The sequence below is a fragment of the Spinacia oleracea genome, chromosome 4 (genome assembly GCF_020520425.1).
Source record: "Spinacia oleracea cultivar Varoflay chromosome 4, BTI_SOV_V1, whole genome shotgun sequence".
NCBI lineage: Eukaryota > Viridiplantae > Streptophyta > Magnoliopsida > Caryophyllales > Amaranthaceae > Spinacia > Spinacia oleracea.
In genome coordinates, this window is record NC_079490.1 from 56,102,626 (window position 1) to 56,110,461 (window position 7,836).

The 7,836-nt window shown below is 36.3% G+C and overlaps 1 long non-coding RNA gene across 1 annotated transcript; it reads right to left on the reverse strand.

The window, feature by feature from the left end:
- Positions 1 to 228: 228 nt before the first annotated feature.
- LOC110793261 (uncharacterized) lies at positions 229 to 4,814 on the reverse strand. Its single transcript, XR_002534652.2, has 4 exons — positions 4,800 to 4,814; positions 4,145 to 4,361; positions 3,952 to 4,050; positions 229 to 422 (listed from the first exon to the last, which is right to left on the reverse strand). It is a non-coding gene; the product is annotated as an uncharacterized lncRNA (long non-coding RNA).
- Between the last annotated feature and the right edge of the window lie 3,022 nt (positions 4,815 to 7,836).

Genomic DNA, 7,836 nt, shown 5'->3' on the forward strand with positions numbered 1-7,836 from the left:
CACTTGACAAATTTGGTGCTGCCAATTTTGGAAATTAGCCCGCACTTGACATAAAAATGGGCAGCACAAGCATAAAAAAGAGCCGCACTTGATATATAAATGAGCCGCACTTGATCTAGAAATTTGTTATATAACTGATATCCCCGCTACATATATTATACAATTAGACCACGCCCACTAGTTAACCTCCATACATCACATAAAAAAAGTATCCAATTATATAGATAATTAAATTGAATAGTATGTAATTGTAAATATAAAAATTGATTACATTACAATCCAATTAAAACTAGCATCCATAATCTAAAATTCACTACAAGATAATATCAAAGACAATAAATAGTATTGAAGTTTGCCAACTTCTCTCGAACTTCATTTATCTACTCAATGGTAAAAGGTCTCTCCCTCGGATTGTTGAATACCTAAAGAAGATTGACCATCAAGAAAATAAATATGTTAGTTATATTATAAATATTGTATGGTATAATAAATTAAGACATAATTTGCTCACAACAATGAAATAATGAACCTTATAATAATAAAAATGGTTTATTTCTCTCCTAACTTTCAACCAATGAACCTAAATAAGTATTTTAAACCCTTTGGATGTTTAATATACTTAGTTTTATGTTTCAAACACTCATTCTCACCTACATTGGTCATGTTATGCACATTTAAGGCTCGTTTGTTCATTATAGTTCATATTCTGACTAAAATGGCTTATTTCGCTCCTAACTTACAACTAATGAACTTAAATAAGTATTTGAAACCATTTACATCTTCATTAGACTTAGTATAATATTTCAAAGACTTATTCTCACCTACTTTGGTCAACTTATACACATTTAAGGCTCGTTTTATCATTATAGGTCACATTTTGACTAGAATGGCTTATTTTTATTCCAACTTTCAACAAATGAACCTAAATAAGTATTTTAAACCCTTTAGATGTTTAATATACTTAGGGGGCGTTTGGTTCACACAGGGTAAACGGAATGAAATCAAGAATGGGATAGAAGGGGAATGGGAATGAAACCCTTTGATTTAAAATGTTGTTTGGGATGTATTTTTCATTTTCCATTCATCTTCTCCCTCCCTTGCTCCCTTGCTCCCTCCCTCCTCCGCCCACCCTCCCTTGCTCCCTCCCTCCCTCCGCCGCTCACCCTCCCTCCGCCGCGCACCCTCCGCCGCGCACCCTCCCTCCGCAGCCCACCCAACCACCTTCTCTTGCTCAGCACCCTCCGCCACCATGCACCCCCTCCCTCTAATCTTATTTTCTCACAATTTTATGGATGAATTTGATGTTTAAATGTTCTAATTCGACTATGAAATCCTCAGATCTGAAGATTCCATAGCCGAATTTGACCATTTCAAGACATAAATTGCATAAAAAAAAGGTAATTTCATTCTAAATCTTGTTTTTTCTTCAATTTTTTAGGGTTGGGGTGGAATTTGGGGTGGTGGTGGTGGGGGGTGGTTTCGGGTCATGGGGTGGTTTCGGGTGGTGGGAGTGGATCAGGGGGTAGTTTCGGGTGGTGGGGGTGGATCAGGGGGTAGTTTCGGGTGGTGGGGGGTGGGTAAGGGGTGGTGGTTTCGAGTCATGTAGTGGTTTCGGGTGGTGGGGGTGGGTCAAGGGGTGGTTTCGCGGGGTGGTGGTGGGGTCATGGGGTGGTTTCGGGTGGGTAAGGGGGTGTTTTCGGGTAGTGCTGGTGGGTTTAGGGTGGTGGTGTCGGGTGGTGGGGGTGGTTTTGTGGGGTGTGGTGGGGTCATGGGGTGGTGGTTCAGGTGACTTTGGGTGTTATAAGGTGGTAAATGTTTTTTTAGAAGTGTTGGGGGAATGGGAATGGAAAAGTCTAGGGGGGGTGGGGAATCAGTGTAGAAGGTTTTTGGGGTAACCCAAAAATGAAATTGGGTAAAGGGAATGGTGAAACATGCCAACCAAACAATAACAAAGGGAATGATATCAGTCCATTCCCATTCCCTTTCCTGAAAACCCCCAACCAAACGCCCCCTTAGTTTTATGTTTCATACACTCATTCTCACCTACTTTGGTCATGTTATGCACATTTAAGGCTCGTTTGTTCATTATAGTTCATATTTTGACTAAAATGGCTTATTTCGGTTCCAACTTTCAACCAATGAACCTAAAAAAGTATGTGAAACCATTTACATGTTCATTATACTTAGTATAATGTTTCAAAGACTTATTCTCACCTACTTTGGTCAAGTTATACACATTTATGGCTCGTTTGATCATTATAGGTTAAATTTTGACTAAAATGACTTATTTCGATCCTAACTTTTAACAAATGAACTTAATTAAGTATTTTAAACCTTTTACATGTCAAATATACTTAGTTTTAACTTTCAAATACTCATTCTCTCACCTACTTTGGACAAGTTATACACATTTAAGGCTCATTTAATCATTATATGCCATATTTTGACTAAAATGGCTTATTTTATTCCCAACTTTAAACTAATGAACCTAAGTAAGTATTAAAAACCCTTTACATGATTATTAGACTTATTTTAATGTTTCTAAGACTCACTATCACCTACTTTGGAGAAGTTATGCACATTTAAAGCTAGTTTGTTTATTATAGGTCGTATTTTGATTAAAATGGCTTATTTCGCTCCCAATTTTGAACGAATGAATCTAAATAAGCATTTTAAACCTTCTACATGTTTATTAGACTTATTTTAATTTTTCTAAAACTCATTCTCAAGTTATACACATTTAAGGCTCGTTTGATCATTATAGGTCACATTTTGACTAAAATGGTTTATTTCGGTCCTAACTTTCAACTAATGAACTTAAATAAGTATTTAAAATGCTTTACATGCTTAATACACTTAGATTTATGTTCCAGAGACTCATTATCTCCTACTTTTCTCAAGTTATGTACATTTAAGGCTCGTTTATTTATTAAAGTTAGACTAAAATGGCTTATTTCGCTCCTAACTTTCAACTAATGAACTTAAATAAGTATTTTAAACCCTTTACATGTTAAACATACTTAGTTTTATGTTTCATATACTCATTCTCACCTACTTTGGTTAAGTTATGCACATTTAAGACTCGTTTGATCATTATAGGTCACATTTTGACTAAAATGACTTATTTCGGTTCCAACTTTCAACCAATGAACCTAAACAAGTATTTTAAACCCTTTAGATGTTTAATATATACTTAGTTTCATGTTTCATGAATTCATTCTCACTTATGTTAGTCAAGTTATGCACATATAAGACTCGTTTGATCATTATAGGTCATATTTTGACTAAAATGAATTATTTCGGTCCCAACTTTCAACTAATAAACCTAAATGAGTATTTTAAACCCAATACATGTTTAATATACTTATTTTATGTTTAAAAGGCTCATTCTCACCTATTTTGGTCAAGTTAATCACATTTAAGTCTCGTTTTATCATTATAGGTCACAGTTTGACTAAAATGGATTATTTCGGTCTCAACTTTTAACTAATAAGCTAAATAAGTATTTTAATTAAAACCTTTACATGTTTATTAGACTTATTTTAATGTTTCTAAGACGTAATTTTACCTACTTTGATTAAGTTATACACATTTAAGGCTAGTTTGTGCATTATAAGTCATATGTTGACTAAAATGGCTTATTTCGCTCCTAACTTTCATCTGATGAACCTAAGTAAGTATTTTATACCATGTAAATGTTTTATATGCTTAGTTTTATGTTTCAAAGACTAATTCTCTCCTAATTTGGTCAACTTATGCACATATAAGGCTCGTTTGATCATTACAGGTCACATTTTGACTAGAATGGCTTATTTCGTTTCTAACTTTCAACTAATGAACCTAACTAAGTACTTTAAACCCCTACATGTTTATTAGACTTAGTTTAACATTTATAAGACTCATTCTCACCCACTTTGGTCAAGTTATACATAGTTATTACATAATGTGTACCTTTTCAAGATCTTCGACTTCCGTACAACTTGTGACTATATCGTGCATGAACTTCATCACGTAGAAGCCTCACTTGGTATTGTCGGTTTGTTGTGCACACTTGGAATCACACAAATAAAATGTATGTAAGACAAAGGCAAGTTTTTGAGCTAATAACAACTAATGAAAATATATAACAATTGAAATCATTTACCTTCACTGATTTCCCATAGTCTTGATCTATTTGCTTGCTTCTTTTCGCTTTCATTTTTCTCTTCTTCGTTTTCCTTGATAGTTGTTTCTTCCAAATCTTTGTCTCTTTTTAGTGATCCAACCACTCACGAACTTGGATTTCAAATCCCTGAATCTTATGCCCACACCTTTTAGAAATATATCTTTCTTCACTTGATCATTCTCAATATTGAAAGATTCTTCACAAAACAAGAAAACCATTAGTCAGTTTTTTTATTAACCAAAACTCAAATGCAGAGCAAATCAAAGACAGAACGAGAGAAAGAAAGAGATTTAATAGAGCGAGCAAAAACATTGAGCTCGCACAGTAGATCGGAAGCAACAACAGATCAGAATCACAATTGCTGATCTTATCTGATGCCGCTGTTGATCTGTTGCCAGATGATCTTATTTGCTGCTTCTGATGTGCTGGAAACAGATCAGCAGCAACAACAACAGTGGATCATAACAAGAATTGTGAAACTAATCTGCTGGCAACACTGAAACAGGGGGAAGAGAGTGTTTACAATGAAAAGAAAATGTGAAAAGCGGGGGGAAAAGGAAGTTAAACAATGACTTGTAAACGGAAGTGCACACAATTATAGCCATAAAAGTTTGAAAATACAAGCACAAAATACCTTCAATAGAGTGGATCAGGGCAACCAAATACATTACACGCTCTTCGGTCTTCAAAGGTGCAAATAGGAATTGGTGCACTTACCTATATAAAAATGGACGACCAATCAACCATTAACTCAAAAGTTTGACATATAAAATAGCTCATAAATCAGATATCTATGAAATTTAGGGACAATTTAATTTGACATGAACCACACTCGAAGAAACCCGATCCTAAAGATGACTCGGAGAAAGGGTCGCAATCAGAGTAGTTAATACTTTTATATATTGTAGACAACTTCACAATTAACTGTAAGCAGAAACACTTTCAGAAAGACAACCAATTTTGGTAGTATAGATTATGATGAGCCTAAGGTCCAGGTAAGCCAAGAATCACATCCCTCATAACTTAGCCAACTGGAAGGGTAAATCAACAATCAATACTTGTTTAAACCTTCATATTATTCAACTCAATTCAAATACAATTATTCAATATTATACATAACTAATCTTCATTAAAACTGGAAATGAAGTTCTTATTTTCAGTTAGGATTAGATGAACCTGAATTTTGATCATTTATACGTATTCCAAAATAGCACTATTGAGGATATACAAATTCCAATAGGAAGCGTAGGAATTGATATCAACTAATTACTGGAACATTGAGGCAATATAATAATAATATAAAAAAAGTTAGTGTAATTAGATTAATATGTACCTTGTTTTGTAGATTGGTATGCATTTACTACGACTGCATTTACACTTATTTTACAAGTTTGCAGACATACAAAACGAGTTGAATGAGTTGAACAGACCAAGCCAAAATTCTGCTTGCTAACAAAACACTTGACATAACACCATCTAGCAGACTAACACTTCATTCCTAATAAGTCATACTAATTATTAAGCTGACCAGGAACAAACACATATCAAAACAAAAGACCATCAGGGTAAACAAAACACCCAAAAAACCAATTTTATTGAGAGCCTAAAGACTACTAGATGTTTCAAAGCTGCTCAAACCAGATACAATCTTCTCACCAGATTCAAAATTTAACTAAATACTTTGATTATATAAATGGTGGATTTAACCTTTAATATCTTTTACAAAGTGTGTGATTTTATATATGCAAGTTTACATATTTAATTAGAAAATATGAATTTGTCTAGGTCTTTATGGTTACTATTTAAGTGAAGTCATCAAAGTATTGCCAATTTAGACTTAAATTCCATCTGAATAACATCTAACGACTTACATAAAATGCTTCAACTTAAAACCACCCCAAAACACAGTCAAAGTTGAAGCATCATATACTCACAAAAATAACCAAGAAGAATGATTTTTGGTCTTAAAAATAGAATGACGGTATCGCCTGGCTTCAGACTCGACTAAGGCGGGTGCGCATTGGTATATTAGGAACTATAAGACGCATTCAAAGTCGCAGTAGGATGCCTTTTGATATTACTACTATTAGAAGACAATCAGACATGTCTTAGTTGATTAACAGTTAAAACATATTCTCCGTACCAACTTTTCCATTGTACTACATATTTCAGTAGATAGTTCATAGTTTCAAAGAAGATAAATAAAAAATAAAAAATAAAAAATCAGACACACAATAGCACATGAAAATTATATAGTGACTTATTAATTAAATTAGTTACTTAACTCCCCACAAGCAAAACTAATGGATAAATGAACAGGCATTGGCACTATTATAACCCACGAATAGGATGATGGTAAACATATTTGCAAAATGTTTAAAAATCAGCAATATATATATGTTCCGGTGTTGAAGTGGATGGAACAATGGGCTTCGAATGAAGGCCCTTTGTGTGTTGAAGATCTTGCTATCTTGAATGTGTCGTGTCCGAATTCACCTGCACAATAGACAAGTTACTAGCCTCGGGGGTGTTTCCGAGGAAAGCCCCTCCGATGCCTAAGTAAGAACGATGCTCGGATTCTAGAGAGAAGGTCTCTAGAAGAGTAGTCTTAAGACGATAAATTGGACGTACCTTGGTATGTGAGCCCTGGCGGCCTATTTATAGTGTTTGTGTAATAAATGACCACATAGGTCATTTATTGTTTGGTGGGCCTTGGGCCTTGCTGGCTAGTCAGCCTTTGGAGTGTTTGTGGGTTTGATGTTGCTGTATTGAGCCATTGGGCTTTGGACTTAGTGGCCCAATTGATATTCAATTGGGAGCCCAAACAACATGCCCCCCAGACCCGGTCCATTTAGGAATAAATGGGCGGGTTTCCGTAAATCAGAAGTTGGAAAGTTTTCCCTCTCTTTTTTTTCAAAAAGGGGGCGTTGGAACCATGCACTAGTGGGACAGGTGTCAAATGGATGCTCCGTGTGTGGCGTCGATCGAACGGTCCAGAACAAGGTGGAAGTTAGGCAGTTTCACTGAGTGGTGGCCTATAAATACTCGATCCAAATCCTCGTTCAAAACTTTATTCGCCAAAACCTTTCTCAAGTCCTCCCAGAATTCCGGTGGTTTCTCTTGTGAGTTTTCTTTAGATCTTTGCGAATTTGTCAAGAATCAGCTTTGGGTCTTTGCTCCATTCGACTTGTCGGCGATTTCCGCTCCGAGGAAGGTAATTTGTTTCTTGTTTTCTCTTTTTTACTCTCCAGTTCTTCGTATTTCGGCACTCCTCTTTCTTTGGAGTTTTTGCCATGGCTGGGGGAAGATGGAAGAAGAAAAAGGTGTGGTATCCTCGTCTAGTGGTTCCGAGGATAGATCGGCGAAAACTTCTTCTAAGGCCGAAGAGCGCTCAGGGAGTGGGGCTCGTGCTGGGCCGAGCCATGGAACCGGCGTTACTGGTCGTTTTCCTATTCGCCCTTTCTTCCCGAGGCGGTGGGAGGAGGCGGACCCTGAGGGTAAACTTGCGGCTCTCTTTGATGATCCGAGTGAGATTGCTGGTCCCGACGGCACAGCCGTTGAGGGGGAGTGGTTAGTTGAAGCTCGTCGAGGGCATTATCACCGGCTCGCCGAGGATCTTTATGGCATTCAATATGCCTTGGGCTACTGGTGTGAGCTTCCGCTTCAGAAGC